The 21,103-nt window shown below is 44.5% G+C and overlaps 7 non-coding genes and 3 pseudogenes across 7 annotated transcripts; all 10 read left to right on the top strand.

Moving 5' to 3' along the window:
* The first annotated feature begins 1,106 nt into the window (after window positions 1-1,106).
* On the top strand, window positions 1,107-1,227 carry LOC123132701 (small nucleolar RNA SNORD14). The gene has a single exon (XR_006464983.1). It is a non-coding gene; the product is annotated as a small nucleolar RNA SNORD14 (small nucleolar RNA).
* A 539-nt stretch (window positions 1,228-1,766) lies between these two features.
* Window positions 1,767-1,858, top strand: LOC123132723 (small nucleolar RNA SNORD96 family). The gene has a single exon (XR_006464995.1). It is a non-coding gene; the product is annotated as a small nucleolar RNA SNORD96 family (small nucleolar RNA).
* A 117-nt stretch (window positions 1,859-1,975) lies between these two features.
* Window positions 1,976-2,073, top strand: LOC123132727 (uncharacterized; annotated as a pseudogene).
* Window positions 2,074-2,149: 76 nt separating this feature from the next.
* LOC123132726 (small nucleolar RNA SNORD96 family) lies at window positions 2,150-2,240 on the top strand. The gene has a single exon (XR_006464998.1). It is a non-coding gene; the product is annotated as a small nucleolar RNA SNORD96 family (small nucleolar RNA).
* Window positions 2,241-3,839: 1,599 nt separating this feature from the next.
* On the top strand, window positions 3,840-3,911 carry LOC123132775 (small nucleolar RNA R66). Its single transcript, XR_006465037.1, has one exon. It is a non-coding gene; the product is annotated as a small nucleolar RNA R66 (small nucleolar RNA).
* Window positions 3,912-4,503: 592 nt separating this feature from the next.
* On the top strand, window positions 4,504-4,599 carry LOC123132763 (uncharacterized; annotated as a pseudogene).
* Window positions 4,600-4,673: 74 nt separating this feature from the next.
* On the top strand, window positions 4,674-4,762 carry LOC123132765 (uncharacterized; annotated as a pseudogene).
* A 72-nt stretch (window positions 4,763-4,834) lies between these two features.
* Window positions 4,835-4,913, top strand: LOC123132764 (small nucleolar RNA Z159/U59). The gene has a single exon (XR_006465029.1). It is a non-coding gene; the product is annotated as a small nucleolar RNA Z159/U59 (small nucleolar RNA).
* A 60-nt stretch (window positions 4,914-4,973) lies between these two features.
* Window positions 4,974-5,120, top strand: LOC123132873 (small nucleolar RNA snoR137). The gene has a single exon (XR_006465099.1). It is a non-coding gene; the product is annotated as a small nucleolar RNA snoR137 (small nucleolar RNA).
* A 795-nt stretch (window positions 5,121-5,915) lies between these two features.
* On the top strand, window positions 5,916-6,012 carry LOC123132833 (small nucleolar RNA Z157/R69/R10). Its single transcript, XR_006465063.1, has one exon. It is a non-coding gene; the product is annotated as a small nucleolar RNA Z157/R69/R10 (small nucleolar RNA).
* The last annotated feature ends 15,091 nt before the right edge of the window (window positions 6,013-21,103 follow it).

The following is a 21,103-nucleotide window of genomic DNA, read 5'->3' as shown; positions in this document are numbered from 1 at the left end:
GTTCTACTGTTCTCCCTGGCTACTCTTGATGGGGCAACGACCCCATTTGATGATCACAACCACCAAGATCTCTGAGGCGCTTGAAATCATCTTTTGTACTTTTTTAATGATTAACTCCACTTGAGAAGTCTTCATATGTGCACGAAGTCTGAACAAGATTCAAGTGGTAGGCGTGCTGCCCCGAAACGATGCTAACTCAGTCACCTCTTGCCGCCCCATGCAATGGTTGGAGCTTGCCTTGGATTGACCTTCCCCATGTCAGACATGCTGTGGGACAATATCAGTATTTGTGCTTCAGATTCGGTTGAAGAAATACGAGAATGGTTTTGATAGCATCACTGGCTCTAGGGAGAACAGTAGAACATAAATGAACTCAGAAATTACAATTATTCTTGCATTAGTGGAGTTCTAAGGATCAGCTGGATGATCCCATGGGATTGGCTTCGTCGTCCGACATGATGCTTGTGATGCATATATTCACAAGCGGTACTCTGTTATTTTTTTCTGCCTTTTGGATCTAATTCTTGGTTACCATTTCAGTTATCGATATGGGAAGATCTGATAGGTTCTGCAAATTGTACTTTATAATTATTTTTCAACTCAAACTGATTATTATGTATGTGGATGATGAAATCACTTAAAAAATACAGTTATCTCTGTCTTACTTCCTTGGAGGGGTGCTGCATATGTTGATGATTAGTATGTATGTGGTTTATCTCGGTGCACTGTTCTTTTTCTAGAAGATTTTGGCCGGTGATGCTATGCATTATTTGCTGTACAAACACATTGAATTGTGAGAGGAGACTGATGAGCACCTTTGACCTAGTCTTTCGGTCAGTCTAGGTTTTTCTTTGAGGGGGTGATCAGTCTAGGTGCCTTCAGTTCTCCAATGCCCTCGGTACTCCTAGCCCAAGTGAATTTCAGCCTTCAGCCAGGGAAAGCCCAACTGGGCTCACAGGCACAGGCGTATACTCTGTTTTAGAGCAACTTCTCTAAAAGGATGGTATCTTTAATTGGGCCAAGAATTAGTTTTCATTCATTGATAGGAACTTGGTACTTCATTATTGTCTGATATATTTGTAGAAGTTTTGCTACTAGGAAATTTAGGGCAATCATGATAAATTTAAGGCTTGTTTCTCAAAACATTCGCAGTTGCAGCCTAAGAGCTTTTGCCTTGCCAGGCTTGAGAGCTGATGCTGCTGATTCCTTCCTTGGATGTCTGAGCCTTGTTATTTCTCCTGGTCAATATTATGTTTCTCAATGACCTTCAGCAATCTAAACATAATATGTTCAATATGGCCCTGCATTGCAAATGATGTTGAAAGCAAGGTTTGTTTCTCAAAACATTTGCAGTTGCCGCCTAAGAGCTTGTGCTGTTTGATCCTTCCTTGGATGCAGTGCTGGAAAATTTATGTCTGATGCAATACTTGCTTTAGTAGGGATGATTAAAATTAAGGCCTTTTTCTCAAAACATTCGCAGTTACGTTTTAAGAGCTTTTGCCCAGCCATTTTTGAGAGCTAATGCTATCAGATCCTTCCTTGGATGTCTTGGGGCATACATGAGCTCATTGTTTAGTCTCTTTTCTCATCCTCTTTGGTTATTGTGTGCCTTCTCCTTTGGGTCTTTAAGCTTTTTCACTATGTTTTTCCTTGATATTGATTATATTTACCTTCTTGAGACTGATTGGTGCGCTCTGTGTGCCATGCTGTTAAATCTGCAATTCTGACCTTTGTAGACCTGGATGTTTTGTGTTTGTGTTTATGTTTGTCCTGTGACGAAAAACCTGTTAATCATACCATCTTTTGGGACTGATTGGTCGCTATGTGTCCATGCTGTCATTCTGCAATTCTGAGGACAAATTAAACATTATTTGATTGTCATAATTTTTGTAGATACTTCTATAATCCTTTGATATCTCTTCCGTCTTTCTTTTTGTCCTTGATACTGTTGTTTATTCTGTTTGAGAATTTGGTTGGACAATGGTGAAAAATAACAAACAAAACAAACCATCTTTTGGGACTGATTGGTGCGCTTTGTGTGCCATGCTGTAAAAATCGGCAATTCTGGTGTCCACCTACCAGATTTCCTCTAGAATTTTAAATTTTTGTCTTCATTATGCAGTCCATTTTTGTCTTCATTATGCAGTCCTGTTCATGATGAAAACCATCTTAATCATACCATCTTTCGGGACTGATTTGTTGCTATGCGTCCGTGCTGTCATTCCGTAATTCTAAGGACAGATTTAGCTTTTGAATGTTAATTCATGTGTATTCTTCCATACTCATTGGTGGTTTCCACAATTAATGCTCTTCTCTGTATGTACCAACATGTCGAAGAGCACTTGCTTTTTGTTCTGAATCTATGACTCAGCTCCTTGATTAGTTTATCCCTCTGTTTTATTTCTCCGGGGCTTGAATTTGTCAGAAGGACTAGACTTTATGGTGATCTTGAGTTGCGTCCCCAGTGAATAATGTTCTCCAAAATTGCCTGATGTTAATTTGTCCTTTTCTATTCAGTTCAGTTCTGTGAGTCCAGTGAGGATCCTCTACCGTGCCCAGCGGCACGGTACTCTGCCGTGCCTTCTTACCCAGCGTACCCATTGGTATTGGGCCTATGGATCATAAATTAGAACTAACCAGCCCAGCCGTTCATCTATGCACAGATTAACGAGAGTAATTACCTACTTATTATTGTATAAAATGTTAACTTTTACTCCCTCTGTCCCAAAATTCTTGTCTTAGATTTGTCTAGATATGGATATATCTAATACTAGAACATGATTTGATATATCCGTATTTAGACAAATCTAAGACAAAAAAATTGGAACGGAGGTAGCAATACACATGAGCAACATTCTTAAATGAAAATGAACTCGTATTAGAAAAATGGTTTTGCTAAATCTGAGTCATATTCTATGCGGAGCGATTTTTAATACTTAATATTTTTCTTTCTCCTATTTTTGATTTGTTATTGTTTAATCAGTTTGATTAGTATGTTTTTTTTGTCTTTTTTGCGTGCTACTTGTGTAACTAGAGTTGCATATTCGTCGCCCACGTGACACTACAGTTGCACACCAGATGCATGCCCGTCACTGCCCTTATGAGCACCTATGAGAAACATGTGAACACATTTATGCCCGCCCGACTAACGTGGAACTGTAATTACGTGCAATCCATGGACATGTAACTGTGGCCACATGAATCCCCCGGATATGGATTTTGGTCAACCGGATATTCGACGGATATGGTAGTGGATACGGTATCGATAATATCCGATGGATGTAGATTATCCGGGCTTTTTACGAATTATATGAGGTTATCAAATAGGATTATTCAATAAATTTAGCCCAAACAACTAGTAGCGGTCTATTTTTTGGTAGGCCGCTGCGCAAGCAAGGAACGTTGCGAGGAGAAACAAAAGGCACAAAAAATAAAAATAAAAGGACCAATCCAACCGATAAAACAATAATAAGTTATAAAAAGGAAAATATAAAATACAAAATTCGCTCTGCATAATATATGACCGAGATACAAAATTGGTGTTTTTTAGATAATAATATTTTTTAGGGAAAATAATAATAGTTAATTACTTTTTCAGAAAAGTAATATATTTTTTTGCGAATTAGAAAAGTAATAGTTAATTAGTTAATATGCAGGGGTGTGATGCATTAGGTTTTTTTTAGCGGTGTGTGATGATGTATCAGGTTTGCTAGGCTGGTTGGACTTTGACCCATATCTTCCTTTTTTAGGGGATATTCTGGCCCATACCAGCGCGTACCCCTGGGTAGGAAGAAGGCACGGCAGAGTACCGTGCTGCTGGGCACGGTAGAGGAGCCGGGTCCAGTGATGGCACATCTTTGAGACCTGAGTTTTCTCCGTTGATGAAAAACATAAGCATAATACCTGAGGGCTACTGATTTGATCTTCTATTATTCCTTTATCCTCTTTCTTCACTTCTGCTTGACTATTCTTTTGCTTGATTGAGATGCATTTGCCTAGAAAGCATTGTCTGACAGCTCAACCATCAATCACAATGGTATTAAAAGTTGGCGACCTGAAATGGGGATTCTGTGGTTTGATTCTTCTTTCCTGTTTCTGGACCGCAGATTGTTGTTCTTGGATCCTGGTGAGTGGTGATCACTTGGTAAAATATTGTTGTCTGATTCATGTGTTGATGAGATATATATTATCACCTAAGAGTGATCAGAAGCAATGACATACCTCATATTGTTATTTATTTGTTTTCTAGTTGCCATTCTGTTCCTGTTTGTGCATCCTGATGTCTGCACAAATATTCTAAGAAAAATACTGTGATACAATTATGCAAATGTTCTGAGGGTGCCCTCAGAAATATTCTAAGAGAAAAACCGTGATAATTTTTTTATCCTGGCACAGTGTGGAAGCAATTTGGAGATGTGAACTGAGGAAACACTTCATTCTATCTTCTTCCCGCCCCAAAACAATGGTTTTTGTTGTTTATCTGATGTTTTCTGATGTTGAAAACTGTCTGATGATGATCAAACTAATTACTTTCATTCTTCTGATGTGCTATCTCATGATGTGGTGCGGAAGCAATTTGGAGACCTGAACTGAGGAAATACTTAAATTTAAATTCCACCTGCCCCAAATCAATGGTTTTTTGTTGTTTATCTTGTGTTTTTTGATGTTGAAAACTGTCCGATGATGATGAAACCAAATACTTTCGTTCTTCTGATGAGATGGCACGGTGCGGAAGCAGTTTTCAGACCTGAACTGAGGAAATACTTCATTTTATCGTCTTCCTGCCCCAAACAATGGTTTTTGTTGTTTATCTCATGTTTTCTGATGTTGAAAACTGTCCAATGATGATCAAACTACTTTTGTTCTTCTGATGCGTTGTGTGGAAGCAATTTGGAGACCTGAACTGAGGAAATACTTAGTTATATCTAATTCCTGCCCAAAAACAATGCTTAAATGGAAAATGTTATGTGTTTGTTGCTTCACAACTGGAAGTATGGCCTGTTGTTAATAGTTTGGTCATGCTGTAGAGGGAAGCATAGATTAATCGGAAACACTGGCCAGCATTAAACAGCACGACGCATTACCAAACTGCGTCATGTTACCTGTCTTCTGGCACATTTAATAATGTAAGAAAATGTGCATATCTTCCCCTAGGCTATGTTTTTCTTTCAAGAGGTTTTGGTTTTGCTTCTGATTTTGTTGCTTACTCCTACATTCATTTGGTGGATGAAAGCAAGCATTAAACAGAACTTCCAGATTCAGAGCATTGGCACTGGTGTAGATGTTGCAGCAGAAATTCTGCTAATCATTGCATAGCTTTTAACAGAACTCCTTAATCTTTTTGGGTCTCAGGGAAGGCATATTCAGCATGATACGCTCATAATACCTGTAAACATTCTTGATGTTCAATAAGGCCTAGCTTCCTTTGCTAAAAAAAATCTCACTATAAGTGAGATATAGCTCCTGCGTCTATTTGCTGCCTGCGAGCGTCATATAGGATCCACCCTATGGATGCGCCGCTAGAGGTGTCAAATAGGAAGTTGCGTGCGTCTACTTGTCCGCCTGCCCCATCTGCACCCGCAAAGAAGAGGAAAACCCTAGACAAATCCCCATCTCCTATTTTTTTAATATAAATCTCCACCAATGCCGCCTACAAATTCCAAACAGCAACTTGATGTCATTTTTTTCCAAACAGCAATAGCTCATCCGGCCACCCTCGCCTACACATCGCTCTTTTGATTCTTGATGAATCTCGATTTGGTTTGTTTCTTATTTTTATTTTTGATGGTCCATGATGTTGTGGTGGTGATGATGAATTTGTGGACTAGTTTCTGATGCGGCCTCCCAGTTCTCATCCCATCAATTGATATGTTCTTCGGTTCCATCTTGTTTTTTTAATGTTTGCTGGTTAGGGAGTTTGAGCGGTGATGACATCTATGTGGACTAGAGTTTCTGACGCTACCTCTTCAGTAGTATTTTTGAAGACAAACCCTTGGCTATCTGAGCTCCCCCAAATTGATGATTTATCTGTGGAGTAGTCTGTATGTTTCTTACTGTTTGTTTCTTGGTTGATGTGCAATTCAAGGTCTCGTCCATTGTCTAGCTGCGAGCGAGTGAAACTTCAAGTTCTAGACATTAGTTCAACCTGAAAAGGGACTATCGTCGAAAAGTTAATATATAAACAACACTGTGCTATGATCTCTATCTCTTCTAGCTCTGGCACCTGACATTGGAATTGGTGGGGACTGTTGGAAATAATGCACCGGTTCAGAGAATTCCAAGTCTGATGCTTTGGGCATATCCTGTCTAGTAACAAACTGAAACTTTATGCACGCACGTTGCTGGCCGTTCGGCAAGCTGCAACTCCTTCCCGAGTCCTCTGTTAGGACGTGAGCATTATCCTGCTGTTCCTCCCGATTCTCCTGGTTCCAACGAGTGCACCGCGCTTCGCTCGGCAAGACGTTTCATTGAAACGTTGCTCGTTGGACTTCTTCCTTCACAATCTGTATAAAGGGCGGAGAGCATCGGGAGAAAAATACAACACATCTCCATCTTCTTCCTCACATACCACAAGTGCTGAGGCGCCGTCCGTCGTGCAACGGCAGCCCGACGAGCGGTGTCTCCGTGACTCCGGCCACATCCTTTGACCCTGTACGGGGGCGGTCTCGAGTTTTCTGGGCAGCGTCCGCGCGACCGCTCCTTTGCCGTCCCCGACGACATCATCTCCGACGACGGCTGCTTTGTCGACGTCCTCGACAACATCGTCTTCGGTGACCGCTGCTTCCTCAACGTCCTCGTCGACATCGTATCTGCGACCGATGCTTCCTCTACGAGATCGTCTCCGACAAACTCCATCCACGAACACCAGTGCACCGACTTCTAGACTGTAAGTTGCATCTGCTCATTTCTGGTACAAGATAAATCTGTCCATGCTCTAGCCGTTCTCCATCAGGTTTATCTAGTGCTTTAGACTGTTTTCTGCTCCTGCTGCTAGTGGTTTCAGCCATGTCCTGTGTGTTTGATAGATTCAGTATCTCTGTTTTAATCTGCCAGTACTACTACTCGGCCGACACTAGTATGGTAGATAGTCCTAGCTCGTTACGTGATGTTTTCTTTTGCATGCTAATTATACATGGTTGGGTGCTATCAATCTGCTCATTTCTGAATCTATGCTGCATGCTTCTGAAGAAAACCATTTGACTGTTTAACCTGCTCCTGTACGTACTAGTTAAAGGAATTAAATTGATGTCAAATTATGTATTGTTTCTAACAAGTAGTACCTTTTTGTAGTGTATAGAAGATCTTGGCCGGTGATGCAATGTATTGGTTTATAAACAAACACATTGATTGCTTGGACCTGGACTCTGATGATATGTCACATTGAATGGTCATGAACAGTTTTGTGAGAAGAGACTAATGAGCAGCTTCAAACTAGTCTTTCAGATCAAACTAGGTGCCCTCCGTTCTCTAATGCCCCTTTGGTACTCCTAGCCCAGGTGAGGATTTCATCGTTCAGTGAAGAAAAGCTCAACTGGGTTCACAGGCACTCTGTTTTAGAGCAGATTAAATTCTCTAAAAAGGATGCCTTTTAAAACCGTTAGTGCGGTGGCTGTGGAAATACTCCCTCCGGTCATTTTTACTCTGCATATGAGGATTGTTGAAGTCAAACTTTATAACGTTTGATCATATTTATATGAAAAAATATTAACATCTACAATGCTAAATTTATACAATATGAAAGCTAAAGTCATGACACATCTAATGTTATTGATTTCACATTTTAAATGTTGGTATTTTTTTCTATAAATTTGGTCAAAATTGTGACGTTTGACTTCAGATAAATCTTATATGCGAAGGAATAATAACCCTTATGGTTATTAGGGATAATCCCTGCTCGCATCTCTCCGTGCTGGCGGTTCCAAAGGGCCAACAACTGTCCATGACGGTTCCTGTGGAGACGCCTCTAGCGAACCATCGCGTCCATTGTGATTGTATATATATCATGGCAATTATCAATAAAGACCACTGATTTGACCATTTGTTCGATACTCTTGTTCCTTTACAATTGATTCTTCATATAGAGCATTTTTAGGAGAAGCTGTATAAAGCATTATTAAGTGTCATCTCTTATAGCAGCACATGCACATGGGGCTTAAATGGGCCATATTGCGTCCCATTTTCAATATGTTAGTATTTTACTTTTTTAGAATTTTATTAAAATATGTAAATTATAGTCATAGTAGCAAATAAAGATAGAATATTCATGTACATATATTTAGAAAGTGTTAAAAAATCATGAACAATTCTAATAATTATATGAAAGTGTAAGAAATTTTTACTAGGCTCGTATTTATTTTTCCATACATCTTTATTTATTTAGTTTTGTTTTACAAGACATATAAATATTTTTTGCAAACACATACACTTTATTGAACCATGTTAACACTTTCTAAAACAATATAAACATTTATTTTATACTACATGAATATTTCTCAAAAAGGTTAACACTTTTAAACTTTTATGAACATTTATTCCAATTTATATTTTTTTTTACTATTGATATGTTGACTTTTAAAACTATACAAACATTAATATAATTCATAACTATTTATTTAAATATGGCGAGCCTGAATAATGATTTTTGGCGATCCAAAATATGGTGTTATCAGCTAGAATTGCTCTTAGGTCCTGGTCTTCAGCGCGTGTGATGACTAGCATTGGCGACGAAGGTGTGGGTCAGGGTGAAAACGTCATCGACAATGCCGTCCTCACAGTTCTTCGCAATCCGTTAATCACCATGGTGAATTCCTTGTCGGAGCAAGCCATTCTTTCCCGTCATCGGGGGTTCCGTCGACAGCAGCTAGCAATGGAGGCCGGCGTTCAGAAGATTCTGCTGGGGACTTCCCCTGCCAAGGAGTAGTGAAGGCGCTTTCAGACACCAATCTGGATTGATCCATGCATGGGCCTGTCATTGAGGAGATCGAGACGCTCTTGGGAAAATTTTGATCAGTACCGAATCAAGTGGGCTAGGCGAACTGCCATCAAAGGCAGCTCACGATTTGGTAGGGATGGCTACTTATTATAAGGTTTATAAGAGCAGAAGCCGTTAAATCCACCCCAAACGTTTCGACTGGCTATCCGGATGTAAAATTGGCACCTAAACGGACCTGTTAAATTCGACCCAAAAGTCCGGATTGATCGGCACTTCTCATACCCGGTCCATATCTGAGGCAGATATGGGGATGCCCAGACGCTCTCGCTGTGTAGGACTGACTGCAAGGGCAGCGGTCCGATGACTTTTTTGTTCGTTGGTGAGGACGTATTCATGGTGCCGTGTGGCACCGCTTCGGCATATGCTGCCCGAGGAACCAAGTCTGACTATTTAACCTGGACGGCGACATCCCAACCCTAGCACGCGTCAATTTCTTCCCCCTTTCCCCTCCACCGGTGCCATATTTCAATGGCCAGTGATACGCGCCGGTGCGCCGGCCGAAAGTTCGGCCGGTCGCACCGCGTTTGTATGATTCGTTTAAGTTACAGCCGCCGAATTTGCATGTAGCCTTTTCCTTCGCTAAAATTGTTTCGTTAGAGAGTTATAAAAAAAACCATGCTTCGTTAGAGAAACAAAGGATAAGCCATGGCGCCCCATCGCGAGTCCTTAAGGCAACCAGCCTGCCGGACGCCCTTCCCGCTTGCCTAAACACCAGTCGTCGCCCCCATAGCACCCGTCCTCGCCGGTTCTGACAATATGTCGTCGCCCCTCATAGCAAAACCGTGCCGCCCAACATCTCTGTTGTTGCAGCACCTAGCCGCTGCCGCCGCCGCGGTCGCCGTAGCACGTCCATCGGAGCATCACCATACCGCCGGCCGCAGCTCTTAGCGTCACCACTCGCACCTTGGTTTGAAGCTTTTTCTCACGCCCATTGAAGCTTTTATCCACCCCGCCATTGAAGCTTTTCCTCACACTGGTTGAAACTTTTATTCATGCACGCTTAACCTTTTTATTTTTCGTCGACGCTTGTTGCACGGGGTAGCACGAATGACGACCACCAGTCAACGTCATGTAGCAAAAACCCTCGCTGGTCATAGCCAAAAACAACATCGGCTGCAGCAAAAATCGTTGCCACTGCCCCGGGTCGCATCTCTGCCATGAATGGATGTAGCAAATTTTCTCGTCGGTCGTAGCAAAACAGACGACGGTTGCAGCAAATCGTCGTCTCCACCGTCGCAGGTCGTAGCTCCGCCACGAGTGGATGTAGCAAAAATTGTCGCTGGTTCCAGCTCGCCACGGCGCTAGTTTGAGCACGCAACCACTACGGTCATAGCATGCAGCACCCCACCGCCCCTGGAGCTCACAGTGCCATGATGGTGTGGTCATGGCCATGGTCACCACGCTCATAGCACCGCCGACAAACGGATGCAGCTTCGCCGAGCTGCGGTTGCAGCTCCTTTTCCCATCCCATGTCGAAGTTCAGCGAGCGATTGTGAAGATGGAGGTTGAAGAAGACCTGGGGTGCGCTCCTCACACGAGGCACTAGAGAGGACGAGAAAAAAAGAAACAGTGATGGGTCAAGGGGACTTGGTGGGCCAAGAGAGAAAATCAACCAACGCAAAAAGTGGATCGGGAGACTTGTCCCGTTGGATTGCTAGCGAGCGGCGCGCGTGCGTCCGACCGAAGCATCGACAGGTCCGCCGGCACACAATGTTTTCCTATTTTAATTCATCCGCCACTAGCCATGCCGAGGCGTTGGATCACTACTTATGCCATGCTCACTCCAGAGCGGAGGCTGTAGCTGCTGGAGGAGATCTGGGCCAGGCCTGAAGCTCGGATCACAGCTGGGCTTCCTGCAAATTCACCCCAGCCGGAGGAGCAGGGAGCGACCATGGAGGAGGAGGAGGAGGACGCAACCATGGAGAATAAGAAGCCGGAGGAGGCAGATCCTACTCCTACAGGCTTCGGCATGCCCAATGCGCTCTCAAAATTCGAGGTGGCCCAGGCGAAGGAGGCGACAAAGTAGCAGGCCATCCTTGATTCCATCCAGTCCGAGGCAGAGGTGGAGGCCAAACGCTACTTCCTGCGCCAGCAGAACACGGAGATCGACGAGACCTTCACCGAGATTGACTCCGAAGAGGAGTCGGAGGTGCACCCGACTGCAAATGACCAAGAGGCAGGCGGCTCCGGCACAAACTTTATCAAGATATCCGAGGAGGAGGATGAGTAGTCTAGTTGGTAGTTGGTAATACGTATATCTTGTTGTTGCATGATTTTATATGAAAATGTTAATCGAAAAATGGCAACTATGGTTGTTTGAAAAGAAATATGGAGTATGACTGGCAGACGTTGGGCGACTCATCAAAATTAGGTATTGGATGGTCGTAGATGCTCTAAGACTTGGATTAGTGTTCCGCCAGTTTGTAATTTAAACTGTTAAACTCGGGTTGTGGTGCAGTTGAAAAAATAAAGCAGCATTTTCCGTAAACACACACACACACACGCACACGCATAGGCACACGCACACACACACGCACACACGCACGCACACACACGCGCGCGCGCACACACACACAGAGCTGTGTCTGTGTCATCTCCAATCCCCCTTTCGTCATACGTCGGGTTTGACTCGGTCAGTCAAAAGCGGAGTCCACCTGCGCAGATAGTATCGAACGCTTTCTGAAATCCCGAAGCACAAAGGGGCGGCCAGATCCACCACGTCAACCAGACCCTCCTTTTGCCAGATATATATCATCGACCTGCGCCGCACCCTTCCCACCGCCTAAACTCTGCCGCAACTTCTCGGTCTTCTTTGTTTCAACAAAAACATCTCCTCTTGCGCCAAGCACAAGCAGAGCAATGGAGAAAAGGCGAACGAGGTGTCTCCCCCAAGCGGAGCAAAGGTGCCCCTCCCTCCCCTCCAAATCCCGATTCACCGATGCGAGATTTTCCACTTCTTTGTCTCGCTGTTGCACGCCTCTGTTTTGCTCGTCGTGATCATTGGTGGTGTTCCCCTCTTCGATTCGGTTGGTTGCTATTTTTTGTGAATCTCTTGGATTGTTGTCAGGCCAACCAGACCACAAGGAGGGCGCCAAGGATCCCGTCGAGGAGGTGAAATCGACGGAGGGCATCTCGACCGTGATCGCCTTCTCCACCAACGGCTTGCTCCTGGCCGCTGGCTCGGTGCTCGGCACCATTAGGGACCCTTCGATACTGAAAGTGCTAGTGATCGACTAGAGGGGAGGGGGTGAATAGGCGATTTTTATGAAAGTCTTCAAAACATGAAAGTTTCGAAGACAAACGATAGAAATAAATCTATTACCATGCAGCGGAAGGTAGACTACACTAGGCAAACCATAGTCAAGTATTCAATGGAGTGAAAGCACAATGACTAATAGCAGCTAGGCAGTAAAGATCAGGTAGGAAGATATTGTGAAGCCAATCAGAACAAGCAGTCACTCAGTGAAGACAAAAGATAAAGCAATCATACAATGACTTCACAAGGACCAACAGTAAGTAAAGGGAAGGGAAGGATGAAACCAGTGACTCGTTGAAGACAATGATTTGTTGGACCAGTTCCAGTTGCTGTGACAACTGTACGTCTGGTTAGGGAGGCTGAGATTCAACTCAGAAGACCTCGTCTTCACCTTATTCCCCTTGAGCTAAGGACACCCAGTCCTCGCCCAATCACTCTGGTAAGTCTTCAAGGTAGACTTCCAAACCTTCACAGACTTCGTTCACCGGCGATCCACAATGACTCTTGGATGCTCAGAACGCGACGCCTAACCGGCTGGAGGATTCACAGTCCTCAAGTGTAATAAGTCTTCAGATCACACAGAAATGAAGACTTAAGTGATGCCTAACACTCTTTGACTCTGGGTGTTTAGGGCTTTATCCTCGCAAGGAATTCTCTCTCAAAGGCTTCGAGGTGGGTTGCTCTCAAACGACAAAAGCCGTGCACTAACTCTGAGCAGCCAACCGTTTATGGTTGTAGGGGGTGGGCTATTTATAGCCACTAGGCAACCCGACCTGGTTTGTCTGAAATGACCCTTGGTCACTAAGGAACTGACACGTGTTCCAACGGTTAGATTTCAAACACACACGGCAACTTTACTTGGGCTACAAGCAAAGCTGACTTATCCAACTCTAGACAAGATTTGCTCTCATAGTCTTCACTCAAAGACATAGGATTTGGTTAAGCATCACTTCAGTCATTCTGACTGGTTCACTTGGACCCCACTTAACAGTACGGTGGTTCCTATGACTCAACAAAGAAGAAAAAGAACGACGAAACAACTAAGTCTTCGCGCTCCATAGTCTTCATGCGATGTCTTCTCTTGTCATAGTCTTCAATGTGAATGTCTTCACATACCACCTTTGACTTCAATGTCTTCATTCATTTTTAGGGGTCATCTCTAGTAGGAAAACCGAATCAATGAGGGACTTCTACCTGTGTTATCCTGCAATTCTCACAAACACATTAGTCCCTCAACCAGGTTTGTCGTCAATACTCCAAAACCAACTAGGGGTGGCACTAGATGCACTTACAATCTCCCCCTTTTTGGTGATTGATGACAAACTGGTTGAAGTTTTCAACGGGGAATAAAATATGTGAAATTGTAAAGGATAGGGTATTGTCTTCATAAGTTGCAAGGGCTCCCCCTAAAGATGTGCATATAAGTAATTTGCTTTTGGAATGCAAATGCACATGGCAGGTTGTACTTGTGGAGATCCTCTTCAACTTATGATGACAAGTCATTATGCAAGAAAGTATGTAGAAGATAATGACATGCATAATGAAAAATGGACGTTTGCAAAATGATCTAAGTGCGGAATTTATCGTCGCACGTGCAGAATTTATCATCACATCACAAAATAGCAAATAAGTAGCAGACAACCATCGAGTTTAAGTGTTACAACTCAAAGAACCAAATGTATCGAAAATGAGAGTTGTAAGCACTTGGCAAAAGTAGCAAAAAGTAAAGCAACCACCCATATGGACCCGCTTGAAGACTATCAACTCATATGCTTCTCCCCCTTTTGTCAGTGAGGACCAAAAAGGTTTGAAGACATAGAGCGCCTACTCGTCCCCATGAGGTGCAGGTGAGGCAGTAGGGTCATCGGTGAGATCCGGTGGTGCACAGGAACTTGGTGGAGTGTCGTCACGCGCTGAAGTTGGAGGAGGTGAAGTTGCATCATCTTGGTCATCGATGACTCTGGCATTTACGGTCGCAGCTGAGGACAAGTATTCAGAATCTTCAAGTGAGGGAGTCTGATGCAAGTGAGCATTTCTGGGAGGAGTTGTGTCAAACTTGAAGCGTTCGGTGAAGCCATCATCGTGCAGATCAACTTCAGCACTCAGTAGGGTCAAACTCTTCCACGACCTCCGACAGGTTTCATGAGTGACAAAGGCATTCTTGGTGGCAAGATTGCGAATGCGGTTGACATCCACCAAGAGGCTTTGCATCTAACGCTTAAGCCAGTCGTGATGTTTGTCCTGTTTCTGATGCAGCGCGACTAGAAGCTCTTGGTCATTTAGGACACGAGATCGTCGTCGAGGCCTTTGCGCAATGGTGCTATCAGTGGCATCAGTTTGAGCACGAGGGGCACGTGTGTTTCCAGCAAGGGGATAAACACGAGACACTGCTGGAATTTCTTCAATGGGCTGGGTGAAGCTTTGGTGATCAACATTGTGAAGATAAATGGGATCCTTAGCGGGCTCTGGGTAAATGGCTTCAACTGACAGATCAACTTCGGGCAAGAATATAAGATGATTGCACGCAGACGGCTGATAATTAAAGGCTGAGTGACGCTTGATCAGACGCATGACCCATGGAGCATAGAATTTCAACCCAAAGATGTCAGAGCCAGATGCAACCAACTGCCTGATGAAGAAGTCTTGAGCATTGAAGCTGATGCCATTGAAGATATAGAAAACCAAAGTCTTCATTGCTCCTTCAAGCTTCACTGCAGATGAGTGTCCTTTGACAGGCCATAGAGTCTTCCTGACGATGTGGTAAATGGTGCGAGGCAGGTACTCTAGGTCTTCAACAAAGAACTCAGATGGGTATTCAGCGTCGTGAGGCAGAGGCTTCATCATGCTCAACATTTGACTCATGTTGGGTTCTGGCTTCTGAAAGATGCTTTCCAAGGCATTTTGATGTTGTTGACAACCTGGTTCATAGTATTCACCAGGAGTGTGCAGGCTTGTGAGCTCAAGGATATCAAGAGCTTTAGCTTCATGATGGACATTGCATGTCATCCACTCAAGGACCCAAGTCTTCGGATCCCTGTTGTAGCCTCGAATATGAAGAGTGGCATAGAATTGAAGAAGCAATTCTTCGTTCCAGTGCTCCTTGTCAGTGACGAACTGCAACAGACCAGCGTCTCTGAAACAGTCCAATGCTTCTTCAAGGCAGGGCAGTCCAGGTATAGCTTCAGAGTCGAGGCGCATATGTGGAAATATGCGCCCTTGATTGTATAGGACACAACAATAGTATCTGCGCTGCTGATAGCTCCAGAACCGATCTGAGGAAATGCACGGTCTGGTATAAGGGTTCTTGGAGCAATTGAAGAAGGTATTATGTGCCACGAAGCCATTCGCATTGAAGACCTCAGGTGAAGTGGCAGTGCGTGGGAATCATGGAAGTCTTGACTTGGGCTTTTGGACTTGAGGCCTGTGCTCAACGTGGTACTCAAATTGTGGACCAACAGCAGGCGGAGGAGTCAGAATGGGCCAGCGAACCATAACTGGCTGACCACGATCAAATGCCAACTCCATTGTGTGAGGTCTTGGAGGGGGAACCGGGGCATTGGCATTGTCTTCATGGGCTTCAGGGGCCAGATGGGCTTCAGGTGCTTGGACTTCAAGTGCTGCATTGACTTCTGGTGCCACATTTGCTTCTGACGTCGTACTGGCTTCAGCCATGACAACGTCATTGGCGTCAGCGGCGATATTGGTGGCCACCTCAGGGTTGTTGACCTCCACTTCAGAAGCTGGAGGGTTGGTCACGTTCTCCTCGAGAACAACAATTGGGTGAGATGGGGGTGTAGCAACTCTTGAAACTCTTGGGGCTTCTTCTTCATATTCTTCATCGGCTGATACAGCAGAAACATCTTCAGCCATTTTGGCTTTGGATTCAGACACGTGCATTGTGGGAGTGACTTGGGGCCTTGGTCCTTTGCGAAGCCTGCGTAATACGGGCGACGCTTGTGGAGATGGAGTGTGCTGGGCCACAAAGTCATCATCATCTTGCACTGTTGGGGTAGCTTGCGGTTGGGGAGAGCTTGGAGTGTCTTGTCTCTGTGGGTGATCAGCCCATGATGCATCCTGAGCAGTTGGCGTCAGAGGATGACCAATGCTGATGAGTTCGTTGTGCGTGAGCACAGGCGATGATACCAATTGGTGCTCGATCTGAGGAAGGACTTCATCATCTTCAACATTGTCATGGTGACCAATGTCTTCAGCAACGGTGGGGTCAACTGCTGGAATGTCTTCAGCTTCAGGAGCCTCTATGGAAGCAGGCTCATGAATTACCATCCGTCGTTCTTGATGCGAAGAGGCAGGACGAGCAACCGAGATGGGCTCAACAATAAGGGGCTCTGTGGGAGCAGCCCGAGCTTTCTTGGTTTTGTGCTTCTTCTTGGAGGGAGCGACATCAGAAGCTTCAGGATGTTTCCTCTTTCTGGCTTCAGCCTCGGCAGCCCTTGTCTTCTTTAATTCTGAAGCCACTGTGGGGACCTTAGGCTTCGAGCCTGTCATACTGGCTAGGAAGACAATGACATGTGCTTCCTGCCTTGTTGCTTCGGGTTCGGCCACAACTGGCTTCTTCTTCTTCTTTGCAGCCATCCTGGGGTCGATGCCAGGACGCCCAAGAGCCTTGCGCTTCTCAGCTTCATTGTAGGCTTGCACACACTTGTCAGCCAGACTCTTCATGCGCTCACGAGAACCTTTAGCTTCTTCGCGTTTCTTAAGAAAGGCTTCCTTGAGGTTGTGCAGCATAATCTTGAAGTTCTTGACATCTTGCACGCTGAGCTTTGCCATGTGCTACTTGAACTGAGCTTTCTCATAGTCGATATTTTGCTTCAGTTCAACGATGCGCTGAGCTAGAGCTAGCTCAGAAGCAATGGCGCCAGTGAAAGCGACGCTGAGGCCAATTGGAAGTTGCAGATCATCAAAGCTGAGATTGGGGGTTTCAAACCACTCATCAATGAAGTTGTGAAGGATTGCTACGTCAAAGAGAGGCAAATCATTGAAGATTTCTGCTTCTTCTTTACTCTTGATCAGTTGCTCAAGAGCGTCATCTACGAGATCTTCATCGCTGGACAAATCAATGGCGTCATTGCACAGAATAGCAGCAGCAGTCAGTTCTTGGCTGGTGGGTTGCAAGGGCATCTTCACTCTCGAGGGCTTGGAGATGCGTGACAAATCTTCAGACTGCACACTGTGTTCAGGAGGTGCAGTGGCCAGAGGCTTCGCCTGTAAGACCTTTGGTGCAGGAGCAGGCTTTGAAGCTTTAGACTTCTTCAGTTTCTTTGGCTTCGGCGGTGCAGGCCCTTCATCAGATTCAGCGTCATCTGCAGGCTCATCCACGGCTGTCCCTTGAACCATGATATGAGTGATGAGACCTTCCAAGTTGTAGAAGGGCCCAACAAGATTGGGTTCAGCTTCGCGTGTGCCATTAGCACGAGGAGCAGAGGGGCCTGGATTGAAGTCTAAGCCTCGTGACTTCTTGTTCTCTTTGGCCGAGTTCCTGGCAAATTGAAGGTTGCGCTTGAACAGATTATCATCGCGGCACCACAGTAATGAAGATGGGTCTGCATCCGCAGGCTGCGGTCCACGAACCATGCAAGGATAGAAGCCTTGTTCAATGGCTTCAGCTCTGGATTTGGGTTGAAGATTTCTGTATAGAATGTCTCCCCATGGTCGTTTGATGGCATTCTTCTCAGCATACTCGTGGGTCATGAACCTGTACTTGAACCATTGTTCTGCCAAATATCTTCGGATCCATTGGATTCGAGTTTTTCGCTGATTGTAATTCTCCTCTGGATCTGTCTTGTACAACTCATAGAGGTCAGGAGGCAAATCTCTTGAGGTGTTGCCACGACTTTGTCTGCCACCCTTTCTTGTAGGTTTCTCTAGTGCCATGAATCTTAAACTGAAGGGCTTCAACACGTTTAAAGGCTTCAAAGGCTTCCGCTTTTTGGTCAAACAGGAACTGGCTTCGGGAGAGTTAATATGATGCTGTAAGAATTCTGCAAACGAATGCAAACTATGAGAATCAAGGGATTCTCCCACGGACATGTACCTGTGACAGCATTAAGGTGCGAGGGAAGGGGAAGAGGTCATATGCATTCTCAGAAGATTTTGAAGATAAATCAGTTTAGAAGACATTGACCTCATAGTGCGAAGACATTCACTCATAGATAGAGAGTTGGTTCCAGATTTGTACGAATCCACGAATAAGTACAAGTGAGGAATCTAACTACTTTGTGAAGCATAAGTGAACATAATAGGCATATTATGATATGCAGTATGAAATAGATCCAACTTGTGTGAACAGAAACTGCTTGTGGTAGAAAGTGATGAATCTATAGGATCAAAGGGGCCGTAAAAAGGAAGTTTTATTTACCACACGAAGAACTGCTAGACGGAGTGGGAGAGGAGGCCGAGCAGTTCGATCGTCCGTGCCCTAACTTGGCGACGGAGGACACCTACGACGACGGCGGAGAAGACGATGTCCGCGGCCGGCGTGAAGACGGCGTCGGTGAGGTCGCGGCAGCTAAGCGCTTCGTCGCCGTCGTCGTCGAGGGCTAGCGGTGGCGCTAGGGTTTGTGCGAGAGTGGAAGAAGGGATAATGACTGTGGTGAGGCATGTATTTATAGGGATAGGGACGGCACAGTGTTATTACACAGGTGCCCCTGGCGATTCACATCTAAAGGACACGTGGCTATCATGCAACATATCGGAGGTTGTTTCACGTTCCCACGCACGCCTGGATTGTCGGGAGGTCGTTCCCACTTCTCTGAGTTTCAGGTGAAGGAATTAGCATTGAAAACGGACTTAATGTTTGTCTCTGTATCTTCTGCTGACAAGGACGCAGAGAAGACATTCGACAGTTTCAATAGAATGCATATGATTTGGACAGATAAAGTTTGAGATAGAAATCATAGAGAGATTAGGGTCCGATCACATTCACTTAGTTCAAAAGATTCATCAAGAAGCCATAGCTATAAGTGAATGCTGTAGAGGACAGAAACCAAAGTAAATCAGTATATACCAGAAGACAATCAAGTCAACATAGTGAAGATAATCATGAAGACAAGTTGAAATTGAAGACAAACCAAATGTGAAGACATAGCAAATGTAACGCCATGGATAAAACACTTCAAATAGAAGAATTTGGTGGTGGCGTTACCCACCGTATAGGAAGTATTAGACCCAGACACGGCGCATAATTATCGTGGCGCTCCGAAGTCAAATTACACGTTAATGTATTCACACTCAGAATGTAAGTCTTCATTGATTGAAGATATACTTTACTTCGTGTGTTGCACATCTAAGTCATCAACATGCATAAGTGTTAGGATGTGTGCCTGATCACAGGACATTTGAGGATTCCAAGATATTTAGCTCACACCGTAACTTGCAAAACTTCTTCTCATCCAAGGTCTTGGTAAAGATATCTGCCAATTGCTCTTCACTGTTGACGTGTATGATATCAATATTTTCCTTCACAACATGATCTCTAAGAAAGTGATGACGAATTTCAATGTGCTTTGTCTTCGAGTGCTGAACTGGGTTGTTGGCAATCTTGATGGAGCTTTCGTTGTCGCAGTAGAGTGGCACTTGCTTCAGGTGAATGCCATAGTCTTTGAGTGTTTGCTTCATCCATAGAAGCTGAGCGCAGCAAGATCCAGCAGCAATGTATTCAGATTCAACAGTGGAGAGAGATACACAGTTCTGCTTCTTTGGAGACCAACATACAAGTGATCGTCCCAGAAAATGACATGTGCCTGATGTAGACTTGCGATCCACCTTATCACCAGCATAATCAGCATCCGAGAATCCAACTAGATCAAACTCTGAGCCCTTTGGATACCATAATCCTAGTGTTGGGGTGTGAGCCAAATATCTGAGAATTCGCTTCACAGATAAGTGATGCGATTCCTTTGGTGCCGCTTGGAACCGGGCACACATGCAAACACTAAGCATGATATCTGGCCTAGATGCACATAAATAAAGCAAGGAACCAATCATGGAGCAGTATACCTTTTGATCGAACTCTTTACCATTGTCGTCGGGACCCAGATGATGTTTGGCTGGCATTGGCGTCGTGTAGCCTTTGCAATCTTGCATTCCAAATTTCTTCAGGCAATCTTTGAGGTATTTCTCTAGAGATATAAAGATGTCATTGCGTTGCTGACGTATTTCAAGACCAAGGAAGAAATTCAGCTCACCCATCATGGACATCTGATATTGCTCTTGCATCATATATCCAAACTCGTCAGTGTATTTCTGATTGGTGCAGCCAAAGATAATGTCATCCACATATATTTGGCACACAAACAGTTCACCATCATATGTCTTCGTGAAGAGAGTGGGGTCGAGGGAACCAGGTTTGAAGCCTTTGCTCTTCAGGAAGTCTTTGAGTGTGTCATACCAAGCTCTAGGGGCTTGTTTGAGGCCATACAGTGCCTTGTTGAGCTTGTACACCTTGTCAGGATGTTTTGGATCTTCAAAGCCAGGCGGTTGTGCAACATACACTTTTTCGTCAATCTTGCCATTGAGAAAAGCGCTCTTCACATCCATTTGATACAGAACAATGTTATGATGATTTGCATAGGCCAGTAATATGCGTATGGCTTCAAGCCTAGCCACAGGAGCAAATGTTTCATCGAAGTCAATCCCTTCAACTTGAGTGTATCCTTGAGCAACGAGACGAGCTTTGTTTCTGACAACTTGACCATGCTCATCTTGCTTGTTGCGATATATCCATTTGGTGCCTATTATATTGTGCTTGCGAGGATCAGGACGCTTAACCAGTTCCCATACATTATTCAGCTCAAACTGTTGAAGCTCTTCTTGCATAGCTTGAATCCATTCAGGTT

This window comes from Triticum aestivum, chromosome 6A, assembly GCF_018294505.1.
Source record: "Triticum aestivum cultivar Chinese Spring chromosome 6A, IWGSC CS RefSeq v2.1, whole genome shotgun sequence".
Classification (NCBI taxonomy): Eukaryota; Viridiplantae; Streptophyta; class Magnoliopsida; order Poales; family Poaceae; genus Triticum; species Triticum aestivum.
The sequence above is the reverse complement of the archived record's forward strand: the minus strand, read 5'-3'. Positions and strand labels throughout refer to the sequence as shown.